This window comes from Toxorhynchites rutilus, chromosome 1 (assembly GCF_029784135.1).
Source record: "Toxorhynchites rutilus septentrionalis strain SRP chromosome 1, ASM2978413v1, whole genome shotgun sequence".
Lineage (NCBI taxonomy): Eukaryota > Metazoa > Arthropoda > Insecta > Diptera > Culicidae > Toxorhynchites > Toxorhynchites rutilus.
Window position 1 is genome coordinate 26,374,958 of NC_073744.1, and position 18,743 is coordinate 26,393,700.

Here is an 18,743-nt window from a genome sequence, read left to right on the forward strand (position 1 = left end):
ACATGGAACCTAGATCGCGCCTACCTTGTGGTAAATCTTGAACATATTCTTTCCAGTCAATGTGTCTTGTGGCGTCATATGCCATGTTTATAGATTCACAATAATTCGACCCTGTTGTGATAGATATTTTGATTGTCAAGTGATTACTACCGTTGGGATCCTGGATTACATTTCACTTGCAATCTAACGATAATAAATTCGAGCAAAGCGAGAGGTCAAGAGCACTTGGGTTAGCAGGAGGTTTAGGTACACGTGTTGTTTCCCCAGTGTTCAAAACGGTCATATCAAAGCTATTGCAAAGATCATATATCAACAATGAACGATTGTCGTCGTACTGTTCTGTGGCTTAGGAAGGAGTGAGCACATGTCTGCAAGCTGCTTCCGGCTAACTGTAACTTTCGGAGGCCAATACAAGCTAACAATACAGAAGTCTTTGCCTCTGATATTTGTATGACAAGCAATAGCTTCGATCCCTCCAATAAGTGGAAGGTCTATTCGAAAAAATGAGTGGCACTTGACTTGAATGGCACTAACGTTCCTAGAGGAACTTCGCCGTCTCAACATAGCATTACTTGCGTCATTTTAATTAGTACTTAGTTGCGATTTCTATGCCAAATAACACGCCTTGAATGCATTCTGAGTGGCAAGCTCTAGAATACGCGTGACCACAGTGCAAGTCGGAGGAAATTTTTTTGATGAAAAATTCCCCCGACCAGAACGGGACGGAACCCGTACCCCCGGCATGTTTGGTGCGACGCTAACCACTCGGCCACGAGAGCACACATGAGTGGCACTATTGATCCCCAATAGCACCCCTCCGTATCTGTCATCACGGTCCAAGCGTATATTATAAAAATCGTGGAAAGAGAGGTCTATTCCCATAGAAAACCAAGTTTCGGACAGGGAAAAAAAAAACAATTAATATTATGAATCAAAAATTTGAACGTATCCATTTTAGGGGTAAGACTACGACAATTCCACTGTAGAAAACAGTGATATCTCCGACCTCTCTATTTAACACTTTCGTCGCCCTGTCACCCAGATATAGGTGACACTTTCCTCATTCAAATTGAATAGGATTTTCAAAAGGAATTTGGTAGAATAGGAACCTAAGTGTAACTGTAGGATATGTAGAAAAATAATAAAATTATTACCATATCATTATAATGTTTATACTATACTTTTTATTAATTTATAGAGCGGATGGTTCGAACTGCAGCTTTTTGCGAATCCCATATAATATGACTTTGTCATGTTCATTTAAAAGTTGTCTACATACAATGTTTGATCTTCATTTAATAATTTATACGCAAGTTGGGCTCCGCAAGAAACTCAGAAAAGTTGCTTTGGGCGACGAACGTGTTAAATTAGACATCAAGAGAGATAATGATTGCAAGAAGGGGCCATGTTTGCTTAAAATGCTGCAAAATTGTCTTTAATACTAGAAGTATTGCGATAACAATGGTTCTGATGAAGTCGGAAACATTGTGGCACGTGAAGATTTGATCCACAATGCCAGACAACTTTATAAATTCCGATTGGAAAGTTGAACTTGGCGGTAACACGAAACAGTTGGGGTTTTTGAGGTCCCCTCGGGTGCTGGGTCGTTCGAAGGTGAACTATTCCCGCGGAAGCCAGGAGGAACCTGATTTTGCTTTACCGATGCACTCGATATTTTAGGCAAGCTAACAAGCGGTATCGCCGGAGCGGCTTGTCCTTGAACTTTGGGAGTGGTCACATTTGTTGTGCCTTCTTGACTTCATCGAACAATTTCATGCCAAACGTTGTTGCCCGAAACATATTGATACTCCTTGGATCTGGCACCTCTGATTCGAAATGCAATCTCTCGTGTGCAAGAGAATGAGGAATGCTGAATGAGAGCCACGTAACGCCTTCCACTCCAGCACTCGAAGTGACACAATCCATCACACGACACTCGGAGCGGTGAGCGCCAGCTCTGAGCTCTTTGTTTACATTCGGACGGGCCTAAACAAAAGCAGGCCGGAGAGACAGCGTAACGCCCGACACGGCTGCGGTAGCAGAGCAGCCGACACGGTGTGTGGCTCTCCAGTTTCACTCGGGACGTCGGTCGGCTCAGACTCGTAGTCTACGCACAACGGTAAAGCGCGCGTGTTTGCTTGCTGCATCTGCGAGCGAGAGTGTAGGAGGTCGTGTGTTTACGCTTTTGTCACGCAACACGCTCAGCGCCCTGAGTGAGTGAGCTAGTGAGGGTGCCAGCGGGATGCGAAAGATTGGGTTTGTGCAGTCAGTTTCCGGTGCGATTATGAAGGAAAAGAAAAACAATAGAAAAGTGATGTGGTGATTGTGCTGAAAGTTGTGGATTCGGCCTACTTTGTCTGTATGGAATTGAGGCAAAAGGTGCCTTCTTTTTTTCGTGTTGCATGCGAACAACAACGAGAAGAAAAAGAGTGGTGTTCTTTTTGTGTTGGTGTGGCGATGGTGGATTTTGTTAGCAGCAGGCCGTGCGCGAGCGAATGATGATATGAAGAAGAAAAAGTGCGGTGGAAGAAGAATTCAGCTAAATAAAGGTTGCTTTGAGAGTACTGGAGGAGAGCGATAAAAGTGTGCACCACCGTTGCTCCGGAGGAACATAATTGGTACCGTTCTGTTCGTTGTTCGAAGCAGCGCGCTCTAAGCGCTCAAACGAAGTCGGCCACAGAAGAAGATAAAGTGACAACGACAGCTGTGTCGGTGTGAAGTTCTGTTTTGCTGTAGACCGAGAGTTCAAATCCAAGGCCTACTGCAGCCTCTCATGAATGGTGTGGTGTGCGGCGATGGAGAAGAGGAGAGGTTTGTGATCGATTTTGTTGTGAGGCACAGATCATCACCTACACACATACGATAGGATAGCTAACCTATACATTTCTCGCGAACCGGTTCCTCGCTGCTGACCGGGATAAGAACGTGAAGAGAACGGTAAACAAAACCTCGGACTAATCATCGGTGCGTGTGTTTGTGTTCGGTGCCCTCGTGAAGCATACGCCTAGGGTTACGTCGAGGACTGCGCCAATAAAAGCGCATTACATGAAACAAGAAGAAGAAAATTACACGCTTGACTTACCTTCAACTGCAACAACAACAACAACAACAACAGCAACCGTAACGCGGGGTGGGAGAGGGCAGTGTTCCTGGCGCAGTTCCCCATGTAAAGGTTTTCTGGTGAAACATGCACACGATTGCTTCGATGATGGCGCAGTGAGCGCTGCCATATGATATTGCAGTGAAATAATTATATTTATACACACCTCTATACTGAAGGCACGCTTCAGCGATCCCACGGTGTCTAAGATCGAGCGGGGAGCCCGAAGTCCAGCGGTGAAGAGGGTGAAAATTTGTTTTTCGATTAAGTGCGAATAAAAGTGGGAGCGAAAGATGGAGAGTTAATTAAGTAATCGAAGAAAGAAGAAGCATTCCGAGAAAAGGGAGGAAAGTGTTTGTGTGTGCATATATATTTATTTTTTGTGTGTTCCAGAATTGAGTGCAAAGTCGAGAGAGAAGCCAAATTAATGATTAATTAAAAGTAAAGTGAAGCAGCATCCAAGCGCGCTCCGTCAAACTGGAATATACAGAGGTGCGCACACACACACGAGCCAAACAGAAAAGATAAACTGTGTCTGAGCAAACACGCATCAAATCCCAGCGGACTTCGAGATCAACGGGCTGCAACACATTCCACCAAACAACAAACAGGTCGGTAACCTTCCATAGGCTGTAATAAAAACACGTAAACGGTTAGCTATTTAAAGCTGCAATTAAATTTTGATGGCCGGTCGGCAATGGACGTTTCCACACCTGATTTGTTTCCCAAAACAAGCGCTGCAGCGCCTAAAGTCCGTGTGAACAAATGGTGCGCACGGAGACGGAATGAGTAATCGGATTTATTTTATTTGATCCGCGATGGAGCGATGGGTACTGAAATTGAAATTTAAAGGGCTCTCAATTGGTTGCAGGTCATTATCGGGTAGTGCCAAAAGGAATAGGATTTAAGCTTAGGGAGGGGTGAGATGGCGCCCTCAAAACAGGTAGGGTGGCCAACTATAATTTTAAAAAAAATTGTAAGGGGTTGTATCTAGGACACGACCGCATATTTTCGACGTAGAACTACGCAATTAGGGGCTGTCCACATACCACGTGGACAACTCCAGGGGGGTAGGGGTATCAAAATGTCCACGCTTGTCCACGGAGAGGGGGGAGGGGGTATAGACTATGTCCACGTGGACACGAAGAATAAATATTTTTTTCAAATATAATCACCGATACATTCTGAATTAAATAAAAACTGTACCGTATTCAAGAATTTTAGAACTCCGCCCAACCTGAGTATTCCGTAATTATCAATCAACTGATTAAGTTGCCTGAGACTACTTCAGTTATTTTTACTAAATCATTGGACTGAAATCCATATTCTGAAAAAAAAAAACTCACAAAATCCAATGTAACATTTTCGTCACCTCGAGAAGACCCGAACATAATTCCGCGAATTGTCTCAACACTTCAAGGACCGGGAAGAAATCTGTAAAACATACGCCTGGGACCGCACGTTTTGACTTGTGTGAAGTTGCCTGCTTTGCCTGCAAGTTTTTAAGAGGCTTTAAAGTTTGCAGTTGATTCGCCTCTATGTGTGAAGTTAGCGGATAAAAGTTTTTGTTGCGTGCAAGTTTCTGTTCTACGTCTTGATAGATTTAATGAATAACGAATTATTTCAGTTGAAATAAATAGACAGCCTTCAAAATCATGCTCATTAGATAGGGAATTGAATCATTCATCTTTCCATATAGTTTTTTTTTCAAATGGTGACAGAGAAAAATTATAGACTGAAACGAGAGCGGTCAATATAGAAAAATATACAGAATTTTGAAAATCAAAAAAAAAAAGTTGTTCGAACAGAGTTATCGAAGTTATTCGATAGATACACATTTTACCTATCTTCGAGTCACAATTTTATTAATCGGAAAAGGGTCTGAGAAAAGTTATAGCCCAAGTTGTATGGGAGACATTGATTATTTTAAAGAAAATCGAAAAAAAGTTATTTGAAAGGACCGAAAACACATTCTCGAGATAGTACTCATTCGACAAAGAATATTTTTATTTATTTTACCCAAATTTTCATTGATCGGATAAGGGTCTAAGAAAAGTTATAGGCCAAAACCTATACAACTTGTATGGGAGAAATCAATAAATTCAAAGAAAATTGGAAAAATATATTTTAAAGGACCCAAAACACATTTGCGAGATAATACTCATTCGATAGAGAATATTTTTATCTATCTTAAGCCAAATTTTCATTGGTTGAAAAAGGGTCTAAGAAAAGTTATAGGCCAAAACCTGTAAAACTTGTATGGGTGAAATAACTTAATTTAAAGAAAATTGAAAAAAGTTATTTGAAAAGATCCAAAACACATGTTCGAGAATATTTTTATTTATTTTTAGCAAAAGTTTCATTGGTTCGAAAAGCGTATGAGAAAAGTTATTGGCCAAAACGTTCACGAGTTGTACGGGGAATAGGGTCTGACTGGGTAAGGAAGTAAAACGTAAAAAGGAAGTAAAAATGTATATTGTATAGAAATTTTGAATATACAGTCAACTCTCCCTAACTCGATGTTCTGTATCTCGATATTTTCCCTAACTCGATGGATTTCATGGCACCTTCGATTTTACAAGCATTCTTCTCTCCATAACACGATACCTCCCTAACTCGATGCCTCTCTTACTCGATGTGTTTTGATTCATTTTTCCATGGATTTTCACCTCCCTAACTCGATTGATTTTCGCGTACATGTTTTTGTGCGTTATTACCTCAGATTTCAATTGCCCTTGAAAGTGAAGACGGAGTGTTCGTGTCATCAATCAATTTCTTTTCAAGTATGGAAAACCACGAGAAACCTTTCAAGCGAACAATCAAAACGCTAACCATTGCGCAAGGTTTGAGCATCATCGAGCAGGTCGAAAAATATGGACGGAAGGGGTCTGAAGCTGCAAATAATTTCAGTATATCACAAAGTGCGGTATCAACACTACTCAAACTAAAGTAAAAATGGAATCAGAATGGAAAATTGTATCTAGACCAAAAGCATATAAGGTTGGTCAGAATCGAGAAGCTGGAGCGGTCAATGAATTTTTGTCTTGTCAAGCTAGACAAAATAATTTACCCCTCTTCTATTCTTCGGGATATGGCTTGAGAATTTGTCCAGAAACTGGGAAATCCTAACTTTAAAGCACAACCAACATGGACGGGAGTGATATTCCGCTGGCATAATTAATGTGTCGTGAGCGATGTCGATTGTTCAATGTCTTTTAATAATTAGTGCAAAAAGGACCAAAACGTGATTTGCTGTGATCTGATGCCAGATACCGATATACTAGAAAGTGTTGAAAAACCTGAGAAAAACGCTGAAGATAGTAGTTCTATTGATATGTTAATTCGAACGTTAAATCAAACCTGAAGAATATGTCCGGAATATTGAAATCAACTGAAAATGTTCCTGTGAAACTATTCGAACATTTCTTTGTGATTGAACAGTTCCTGCGTGATCGTTACAATTCAGTTTGAGTAACATACTTAATCAATATTTTGTTTGTCAACCTAGTCGGACTCGATTATATACAAACTCGATTATATATTTATTTATTTATTTATTCTTAGTCTTCGGTGTTAAATCGTACAGACTGTGACTTAAACTAAACTAAATTTCTAATTCTGTTAACGAACACATCCTTGCTGATACTGAAATCAAAATTGTCATAAACTGCGTTAAAAGCACGAATACATGCACTAAAAGGATTGTTGAACCCGTAGTTTGTTCTGTTATCTGGTAGTCGAAGAGCGTTGTGATGTCGAAGAGTGCGAGACGGGACGTTTATGTAGATACTCTGAAGTAATGCCGGGCAATCCATACGATTTGTGAGAATGTCGAAGATAAACACTCGCTGCAGCTTCAGGCGTCTGGCTGATAATGTCTCCAAACCAATCAGCAGGCAGCGTGATGTGTACGGTGGCAATTCGGTAGGGTTAGCCCAGGGAAGCTGACGAAGAGCGAATCGGATGAAATGCTTCTGTACTCGTTCAAGTTTCAGACCATGTGAGACGTGATAAGGTGCCCAAACTGGCGCTGCATATTCCATAACACTGCGTACTACGGAGCAGTATAGTGATTTAAGAGCATATACATCAGTGATGAATGCTGTGTGGCGACGGATGAATCCCAGTGCAGAGAATGCCTTGGCTGCAGTTGACACAACATGTTCACTGAATCTCAGCTTACTGTCCACGGTCACACCTAGGTCACGTATGGAATTAACCCGCTCAAGAGCGGTCGAATTAATATGGTAACTGAGTTTAATAGCGGTTTTACAGCGGGTAAAAGAGATAACTTTGCATTTTTTGATATTTACAGTCATACCATTTGCATCGCACCACAACAAAAGTTGATCTATATCAGTTTGCAAAGCTTCACAATCCAGGACGGATGCAATCACCCGGAATATTTTCAGGTCGTCGGCAAAGAATAATTTTTTCGATGACAAACGGTGGGCGAGATCGTTTATGTATAGAACGAAGGTAAGAGGCCCGAGTACGCTTCCTTGAGGAACTCCAGATGTAATGTTAAACGATGCCGAGACTTCGTGATCAACTTATACGAAAGCTATCCGCCCGGTAAGATATGACTTCAGCCAATCAACTATCCAATTTGGGAAGCCTAAATCTGAAAGTTTGTCGACAACGAGGATGTGAGGAACCACGTCGAAAGCCTTTGAGAAGTCCACGTAGATCAAATCTACTTGGCAACGGGATTCTACTGCAGGAAACAATGTGTTACTGTATTCCATCAGATTGGTCGTCGTTGAACGACGCTCGACGAAACCATGCTGGAATTCGCTGATTAAAAGCTTGGCAGCATTATTCAGAAAACGATGGAAGACTGTTTCGAAAACATTGCCCAGACAGCAAAGTATCGATATTCCACGGTAGTTTTCGACGTGATTCATGCTTCCTGCTTTATGGATTGGGACCATTTTAGCACTTTTCCACATTGACGGAAACGTACGCTCGGCTAATGAACGATTAAAAATTAACGTTATAGGTGAAACCAGTTCGGCTGCGCATCCCTTGACGATGAATGGCGTCAATCCATCCACACCAGGTCCTTTGGAAACATCCAGATCGTTCAGCGCTTCGAAAACGTCTCTAGTAGTAAAACGGAAATGAGGACGATACACATCATACGAAGGTGTGAGACGGAATGTTTCCGTATTCGATGCTGGAGATGTGGATCGGAAAACAGTTTGAAAAAATTCAGCAAACAGGTTGGCGGCTTCTTTGGCTGTGCTTGCACGGCGTCCTTTATATTCCACATTGCATGGAATGCGTTTCGATGATTTTTGAGCTCTAACAAAAGCCCAAAAAGATGAAGGATTCAACTTCAAATCAGATTGGGGCTTATCTACGTACGCTGCATATGTTGTCTTAAGCAGAACATTATATTCACTTTCAATGTGTCGTAGGATGTTGCTGTTTTCTTCAGATCTGGCACTAAAGAATCGATTGCGGGCTTTACGAAGCTTGTTGCGCAAGTGACGGAGCTCGGGCGGCCACCAAGGTTTACGGATAACAATGAAAGTGCCAGTGTGGCGACGTGGAACTAGCTTATCGAAAACGTTATGTAGCGTAGCATAGAAAGCAGCCACAGTTTCATCCAGTGGAGTACAGCTCAAGCGTTGTGCCCAGTCAATTACCGAAAGTTCATTTTTCAACGAGCTAATATCACATCTTTTGAAGTCGAAATACGTGGCTTCCGCCGGAGCGTGGCTGAAACATGGCACAGTTAATTGAGTGTCCAGCCTCAGAATGAACGGTTTATGATGTTCATCTAATTTTAGGAGTGGAATTGGAGGGCTAAAATGTTCGACGTAATCAGGAATGTTGACATACGCTAGGTCGAGAATTCTACCATTCACGTTCCGGAGTCCGTTCATCTGAACAAGTCCAATAGCGGACATTGCTTCGGTCAGCATTATCTCCTGCTCTGTTGATGCGTTCACGGGTAGATAACCGATTATATCTTCGTCAAATTTCCATCGAAGGTCTGGTAAGTTGTAGTCGCCTAATGCTAAAACAATGTCAGCGTTAGTTGAGTTGTCGCATACGTCCTGGATTGCATTAGTGTGCGCAATATATTTGCATGCATTAGACGACGGTCTGAGGTAGATTCCGACAACATAAAGTGAACGGTTTGCTAATTTGATGCGAATACTAGTTTGTTCAAGCTGATCGCAATTATCCACAGAGATTGCACTGCATTGATGAGAAATCTTGACGGCAATGAGCACTCCGCCACCTCTTGATAGTTCACTTGTAGAATCACTTCGATCGCATTTGAAGATATGATAGTCGGATGACAGTTCGCTATCAACGATGTCAGGTCGAAGCCATGTTTCTGTCAGCACAAGAATGTCATAATCGCAGCTGGAAAGCATCAGTCGAAGCTCGTTCGTTTTGGTACGCAGTCCCCTGACATTTTGGTAATACACCGACAGAAAGCGATTGGTTGACGTCGTGTTTGTGTTGAACATTAGAGCCGAATCAATTGGAGATGCGCCATTCGTTTCAACATGTCCAGGGCAACTGAAATCCGAAAAAACTTCAGGCCGAAGAATGGAGGAACAATTCAAATACTTGCCTGCGAGTGGATTGAGGAAAACCCTTTCCCTTTCCACGAATACAGGGCCGGGATGACTCTGGTGACATAATTCGACTGTGTCACGTGTTGTGCGATTGCTATCGGTGGTTGGCACGACTGTTTCGGGTGGGTGGGGGTCTTCCTTACGGCTTTCGCAGGTGCATCCCGGCGCAGGTAGTCCTTTTTGTGTGTATTGCGGTAGACTAACTGGTGCGAATGTCGTGTGAGTTGAGTTCAGTTGATCGTCAGCGTTGGTAGCCTCGGAGCGTGCACTGCTGCAATCCGAAGAAACTTCAGGCAGGAAAAGGGATGTGTAATTTAAATACTTGCCTGCGAGTGGATTTCGGAAAACCCTTTCCCTTTCCACAAAAACAGGGCCGGGATGACTTCGATGGCAGGACATATGTGAGTGTCGGGATGTACATTTTTTACCGGTGGATTGCGCGACTGTTTTGTGTGGGTAAGGGTTTTCCTTATGATTTTCGCAGCTGCATCCCGGCGAAGGTTGGTTGAAAATTATTGTATTGTCCGATTGTTCGTAATTGGTGTATGATTGTTGTCCACAGGTTTGAGTGATGCTCCATGCAAGTTTTTTGCTCGGTCTACAAATTCCCGGAATATTACTCCTTCCGGCCATGTCGATGGAAGCAGCGCACGTTGTTGCATCGATGGATCGAGACCAATTTTAAACGAAACGAACGACATGTTCGAGACATCCTTTCCTTTCGGAATCAAGCGAATCACATCACATGATGATGTTATATCAAGACAGCGAGCCACGATTTTCTGCACATCTTCGGCTGAAATGAGAGGCTGAAACCCCGACAAATATATCCAGAATTTGGGGGGCTTAGAAGCAGGCATAATAGAACCAATAGACAGATCACTCAGGTCAATTGTTCTAGTGCCACGATCCGTTGCCAAAGATAACGAGTCGTTTTGCTCCACACGAGGGCGTTTTACTCCAAGCTTAGGCCATATACGAAGCGAAGGTGTGAACGATTGATACATTTTTTCTCCAGCCGCTTGCGTTTTGGTCGACGCGAGATCATCAACTTTTTTGCCCAATGATTCGATTATGTAAAATTTAGGACTCGATTGTATACAGTTTGAAAAAAACAGTTTTTTTTATAATTCAAATATGAATAATTTCAAGAAAAAAAATTAACCTTTCAGCATTAAGGTGAAATTTAAGTGGCTTTTATAAGTACAGTGGGTTAAAAATCGCGATTTTTGAAGATTTTGATTGAATCTTCATCAGGAATTGTTTATATCGATATTGCAGCGAAATTAAGAGAGATAGAAGTTGGGCGTCAAAGAACAAATTGTAGAGAGGTTAGAGAGCTTCAATTTAATTGATAGAAACAATCAAGTTTAGTATGAATTTTCAGGATAAAATTAATAATTACAAATAAAAAAAAAACTTTTAAATTTTCCACTTCAAAAATGTTTAATCCACTAATTTAGATGTTCCACTACTATATCCTGTACTAAATTTTCTCATCTTTCAAATGAAAGCAACAAAATCGGATTACGTAGCATACTTTTCAATGTAGAGTCAGTTTGAGCCAACAGAATCCGAAACAAAGAAAAAGTTCTATAAGTCTGTCATCGTTGAAATTCTAACATATGCGTAGAAGGATTTTTTTCGTGAAATATAAGTGTCTATCACCTCCTGAAAGATTCTGGAAAAAATTTGTTTTATATGAGAAAAGTGTTTTTCACTTTAAGGGAATGAATCAAAAATTCAAATTCATACCATAATTGGGACACTTACCCTAATATATGACAATTTGAGACATAAAAAAAAATTAGGAAAAAATGTTCTGTATCTCGATACCTCCCTAACTCGATGGTCCCTTTGGATATCGAGTTAGGGAGAGTTGACTGTATTTCGAATACCTATGTAATTCACCATAGAATCTATGGTGAAAAACGTACCTCCCAATTTTAGCACGCCATTCTCAATAGCTTCGAGATGAAAAATTGAAAAAATACTGAAAGTGCATCTTACTATGATATAACAAGAAATATAATCTAAAACTAAATTCCTAAAAAATTAAAGTACTAAAGAAAAAAATCTTGAAATATTGATTTTTTTTTGAGGATTTAGAGATTCAGTACTACTACAATTCTTATTTAAATGTGTTATTACGCCTTTTATAGATATTTTTTTTTAATAATAATAAGATAATTTTCCTATATGGGTTACTATAAGAGCTATAGTGAAAAAATCAGTTTTTCTTTTTTTCCGCATTCTCAATAGGCTAGGGAATGAAAATTTGAGAAAATTCTCAAAGTCTATCTACTATGGTGTACCGCGACAAATTATAACAAAATTCCGTCCCCCGCGTAAAAAATCCTGGGTGTATAGAATTTATTAGAGTTTGCAAAACTGTTTTTCGATGATTTTTCTTTGAACTATTTATTATCAAATACGAATTCAAAATTTTTCGTTCATACAATAATATCTCATTACTGAATGGTCCTACAGCAACGTTACAGAAATCAAATGGAAGATAGTGGATAACGTTAATAGGATTTACTATCTTTGAAAAAAAAACCGAAAGAAATCGATTTCTCATTTCTTCCCGATATTTTTGTCCACTACATCTACATACATTGAAATACAAATTTCTCTGTAAAATATTCCATGTAAATCCATGTAAATTATGCCGTAATGTATTTTATATCCCATCTTCATGCGTTGATATTTCACGATTTTAAAGCATTTCAAAAATCGCCTAAAATTTCGACTTCGCACTCTGTTTGTTCAATATTTTTTTCGAGTGTGAAAAAGTTCTATTCCCATTTTCGTTAAATTTATTAATTTCCTCCTACAACTTGTGTACATTTTGGCCCATACCTTTTCTCAGACTCTTTTCCGATCAACGAAATTTGGCTCAAAATGGATAAAAGTATTCTCTATCCAATGAGTATTATCTCAAAAATGTGCTTTGGGTCCTTTCAAATAACTTTTTAAATTTTCTTCAATTTAATCAATTTTCCCCAAACAAGTTGTAAAGGTTTTGAGCTATAACTTTTCATAGACCCAATTCCGACCAATGGAAATTTAGCTAAAGATAGATACAAATATTCTATATCGAATAAGTACTATCTCGAGAATGTGTTTTGGGTCCTTTGAAATAACTTTTTTTCAATCTTGTTTAAAATAATTAATTTCTTCCATACAACTTGGCCTATAACTTTTTTAATGCCCTTTTTCGATTAATAAAATTGTGGCTGGAGAATAGGTAAAAGATTTCTCTATCGAATAACATCGATAACTCTATTCGAACAACTTTTTTTTTGATTTTCAAAATTCTGTTTATTTTCCTATATCGATCCATGCTCACGTTTCAGTCTATAACTTTTCTCTGTCACGTCAAGAAAAAAATGAATTATGTGGAAAGAAGAATGATTCAATTCTCTTTCTAATGAGTACAATTTTGAGGGTTGTTACTTGATAAACAATCAATTTATTTCAACTAAAATAATTCATTATTCATTAAATCCAGCAAGGCGTTGAACAGAAGCTTGCACACAACAAAAACTTTTATCCACTAATTTCACACAAGTCCGTAAAGAAGGAACGCGAAAACGAGAAATCTCGTGAGCGGTCCGCAAAGTGTTCAAAGCTATCGATCTTGATCGCTACTTTCACCACTAGCAGTCAAGAATAACTCTGAGAAACCAATCGTAACTGTTGTTCCGTGATTTGAGATTAAAGTTGGAGTCTCGGAAGGAAAAAAGTTACGTCGGACGTTTTGACTGCTCGCGTTTGCACATTGGTCTTATTACGTTGCACGACAAGAATTTGAAACTAACTACTAAACGACAATATAAATATCAGCATTTTGTTCTAAAGACAGATTATCATTGTTATCTCTCGTTGATTTACACTGAAATGGATAACAACACCTGAAAGAAACAAAAACTCAAAACGACCAAAAGTACGACTTCGTGTTGTTTTGACTGCTTTGTTATTTCGGATGTTTCGGGCGTCGAAGTAACAGGCGCGTGCTTAAAATCCTAATCCATTGGATATTTTATGTATCGGCGATAAAAGGATGAAGAAAAAAGATACGTGAACGATTGTTTTTGTAATGCATTCAATGGTTGAAAACTAATAGCGTGCACCCATTAACTCGATTTTTTTTCCAATTCATTTATTTGTAAGGCTCAATCGCATGAGCTTTGCGGAGCCACTAATTCATGGTTTGTTTTTACAGAATTTCAACTTAAATCTATGTTTAGTAGGTTTCGACCGATTACTCGCGGTTTACTCGAGGTTAGAGGGGCAACAATTTTTGTGGGATGGGTCAGGTTAGGGATATGGATATGAGGTATCATTGTCTCAACCGAGAGTTGCCGCACGCACTGTAGCATTGTGCATAATGACCAGAGATAGCATCTGGTGTTCGACTATCTGTCGAGGGTGGGCGACAGAGAGATGAGGGACATTAACTCGATTTGTTCACATTTGTTGCATAGGACCTTTTCAAAAGTTACGCGAGAATTCCATGATGGTTGAGTTTTCATGATATTACGAATATGGTTTTTTCATCAAATATAATTTTCTATACATTTTTTTCTAACTCGAGAACAGTTAATGTTAGAATAAAAAGGTCTGTATAGTTTTTCATGCACAATTACGTGTAAAATTTTCGAAAATTTTGAGTGCGTAACTCTGTCATAAAACGATGCATTTGTCAAAGCAAAAACTGACTCGTATAGAACATTTCAAAACTGCCCGTCGATTTGCTATGCGATCGTTATATCATGAAATATGCATAATCCAAAATGAAAGGATAATTTTCCATTCGATTTCCAGATGGAATAAGTACACTTCTGAAATGAAGCTGAAAACTCAAATTAACATTATTGTATATAGGGGAAATGGGGGGAATTTGGACCGCCTAAACAAATCGTCTGATATTTCCAAACCAATACGGTCTAAATAAAAAATGTCACATTGTATACTGAGCTACACTTGTTTTCTTTCAATCAATAATGTTTATTCATTTTATCAAGCTTCAAATTACCAAATATATCATAAAATAAAAGAGATGATTTTTGGACATTAAAATTTGATGCGGGGTGATTTTGACCGTCTGTGGGGTGATTTGATCCAGTGTGTGTTCCATCGAAAAAAAAAATGCTTATGTTTATGTAAAGTATTTTAGGATAATGTTACATTCAGTAACAGTGTTCTGGGATCGATACCAGGTGTCTTGGCTAGATTCCAGACCAGAAAAATTGGATTGACACCATCTCGAATTCTGCATGGATCTTTTCACTGTTTTTAGAGCATTTTCAAACACTTTCGATGCTTGGTCAAAGAAAATCCGTTCTTGATGGCCTGCGTTGCTCTTTCAAGCTCTCCCTTCTTCCAATGTTGTTTGCCCATCCTTTTTTTTTTGTAATTCAGCGGCATCTGGAATCAATTAGACCAAAGAAAAGCCTTAAACCTGTAGGACCAGTTCACCCCACAGAAACCATATCATATCCATATCACCTCACACAACATGCAAAAATTGAAATGCAATTAATTCCATTTATTGTTATCAAACTGACAGTTTCGCTGCATCAATTTTTTCCTCTTCTGTAGACGAACAGAACTTTACTGCGCAATACACAAAAAAGTTAGTTTAATCAGCGAGAAAAACCTTAAAAACACGATCGGAAAACTCACATTTTTTTTGACAATCAAAGTGCTTGTTGTGTTCATGCTACCGTTTTCTTCCACCTGTCGAATTTTACCAAAGTTTTTTTACGTTAGGTACATACGGTTCAACAATAGAAGGAGATGCAATTATAAAAAAATCCAAGTAGAGCCGTAATTTTAAACCCGTTTATTTTTATTCGATTGGCGTTTGCAATCACAATTAGTAATGCTCAAGATCAATCTTTGAAGTTGTGTAGTTTATATTCAGATGCAAGATACAACAATGAGCCACAGCAAAGCTGGTACTTAAATGGAATGCAGGCGCAATTCACGAAGGAGAAGGGGGGAGGGGAGTCTAAAATCGTGCTTTTTCTATCCACGTGGTATGTGGGACTTCGAATATTATTTTAGAATGCATCGAAATTTTTGTAATAGATTATGTTCTTCGTTACAAATAAAATTTGATGAATGTCCTTCTACCAAAATATTTGAACGGAAAAATTGTCAAACGATCATTGTATTTTACATTTCCTTCTGAAATTATTGCACATCTCATGTTCACGTAGTTCTCGAACCGCGAGAGTTCATTCATCTCTAGCATCTGAAATGATGATTTTCCCAGACTGCTCAGTTTAAAAGTACGTTTTAGGGAAACATATTCCGGTCTGCACAACGACAAGCGAGTACAAAATGACTCAACACCAAAAATTACCCCCGACTTGCATGTATTTACAGAACGGATTCCCTCAGGCACATTAATTTTGAGGTCCGTGTCAGGGAAACACAGCTCAGTGGGAACAAAAATACCCCCGACTTGCATGTATATTTGCAGAGCGGATATCCACAGGTACACCGATTTTGAAGTCTGTGTTGGGGAAACCGTAAATCGAGCCAATCAAAACTTGGCAGTTAGGGCGTTTAGATAACGCTTGACATTTTACAGATATTCAATTGTTCATCTCATGAAAAATAAAATTTTGTTAATTGTGATAGACGCATAGAAATATTTTCTATCAATTTATACAAACATCTTTTCGATCTATTAAGAAATGTTCGAGTTATAAGCATTCGAAATACGGGAAGGGGGAAAACAAAAACCGGCAGGACAAATGTATGGGAAAGAAGGAAGTTCTTCCAGTTTTCATGAATTTAAACCGTTTAGAGATTAACGAATTGTAATGTATAGCATATCAAACAAATCTTAGAGAATTTTGTGAGACGGTAGGTGATTTTGTTGCTTATTAATTCTCGAGAACATTGTTTTGAAATTTCGAGTCCATACGAGATTACACCGACACCTTCAGTCAGGGTGAAACTGAAACCTGGTTTGTGTTTCACAGACAGGAAAAATGCATTCTTACTTTTTGTAGATGCCTCGTGTTTATATTCGAAAGACAAAACGGCAGAGCTGAACTAATAAAACAGCCAAATCCAACGTTGAATCGAGCATATCAGCATGGTTGCTACCTAAACTGGGATCTTCAAGTGTCTACATAGTATATAAATAACCTCTTAAAACTTTGAAATTATTGTAACAAGTTTTTATTCGTTTCTTCAAAAGTGTCGGTTTTACCCGCACTCTCATTTATTTAACCTGAAAACATGAATTTTTGTATTCTATCAAAAGTCGAGTACTAATCAGAAAATGATCAAACAGATACTGTAGAATGGTTCATGAACAGTTGAAGAGAGGTTCTGTAACGATTTGAAGTCTAAGACACAGGGTAGATCTTGGAAATATGTGGGAATCCTTAGGGTGTCGCTTTTACCCTGATTTCCCCTACTTGGTAGAAGCTCAAAATAGAGAATTCTTTCCCAATCCCACCAGACACAGGGTGTGACTTTCTTCGGGTGAAGATTTGGAGTCAGCCAATTATTTCACGATTTGCTTCAAAACGGCATTTTCGTTACGTTTTTGAAGCGAGCCTTCGGCTCGCTTCAAAATCAAAGGTCTTTTTTGGCCTTTTTTTGTCTATCAAAGGTTTTTTTTGGCCCAATTTAGTTTAAATATTTAAATTCATTTTTCTCAAAAACGTATTTTTTTCAAAACTCCCAAAAATATATATATGAATAGATAGCCCTTGCAATTTCCAACAAGTCGTCCATACATCGGAAGATGGGCACTTTTACAGGGAAAAAGTATTTCGAACAACAACTTTTTCATGTTTTCTTTGAAAAAAATACAACTAACCCTAATATTATTTAAAGTCAAGATCCGATGTATGGAAAACTTGTTGGAAATTTTAGGGGCTATTTATATCTATTTTTTCCAGAATTTTCAAAGTATATGTTTTCGAGAAAAATGAATTTAAATATTTAAAATTTATTTTCCAAAAAAATGTTTGATAATTTTGAATGAAAACCAAAATAATTTCCTACATTTCATTCTTTGACAAGAATTTTGCAGGTATCATAGTTTTTAAGTTATAAATTTTTGTAAAAAAATTAAGAAAAAAAAATTTGGCTTTTTCCAAAAAATAGTCTAATTATTTTTCGAATATTTCAAGTATGCAAAGTTGCTTAAATGACCCATGTCTTTACATCCACAACGTTTCACTACTATCTGAGATGGTGCTGCCATCGGCCAGTCGAGTTGGCATGAAGTTCGTCAATATCTACATGAACGGTGGTTTTAGGTATCTGTAGAGAATCTGCTTATTCATTTGTCATATCCCGAGGATTATTCTTGATCAACGTTTCGATTTGGTCATTATCTGAGGCGGCACGAACATTCAAACAACTTAATATAGATTATTCATAATTCTTATTTCTAAATAATGTATTTGATATAATTAGATGTTATTTGATGCGAAACTTAATGGGACTTTATTTAGCCCTACATATTTGTAAGTGGCTGACATTGCTTTCAATGTTTCCATTTCTAGTGTATTCTTGTAATCCTCGTTTTATCGAGATTGAATTGAGAGAAAAGTTGTTCAACCGATGTTGAAGACTCTTCCTGGTGGATCATACCATTGAGGAAATTGGCGGTTCCTTCGGCTGAACGAAACCTGGATGATAGCTCAGGATTTTGGAAAATGGCTTGCACTAGAGAATAGAATAACACATTGGAAATCAAACACTTGGAATATTTTTACACATTGGATGGTTTTTATTCGCGATTTTATTCGGTTAAAGGTTGAAATTGGAATGGAATTCTATTGGGAAGAATCTTCTGTATGCAATTATTTGTATGCATGCGTTTCGGGTTTTGCTGCTGTATAGTTATGTTATGCACATATTTAAATTTTGGAAAGGATGGGGAGGCTTGGATAGGAAAAGTATTAGGATGAAAAAGAAAAGTTGTTTCTGGCTCTTTTTCGCGCTGTCGGTCGCGAACACTCCCAGAAGTGAGAAATCCGGTGTGTCGCCGGATC

At 38.7% G+C, this 18,743-nt stretch overlaps 1 protein-coding gene across 2 annotated transcripts in view; it reads left to right on the forward strand.

Annotated features, from left to right (window-relative positions):
- The first annotated feature begins 2,060 nt into the window (after window positions 1-2,060).
- The window catches only part of LOC129775066 (leucine-rich repeat-containing protein 24), a 420,822-nt gene continuing 404,139 nt past the window's right edge, over window positions 2,061-18,743 (forward strand). For both annotated transcript variants that reach the window (XM_055779408.1, XM_055779324.1), the window contains exon 1: window positions 2,061-3,711. The gene's annotated coding sequence lies outside the window, so the exon portion shown is untranslated. The remainder of the gene's footprint in view (window positions 3,712-18,743) is intronic.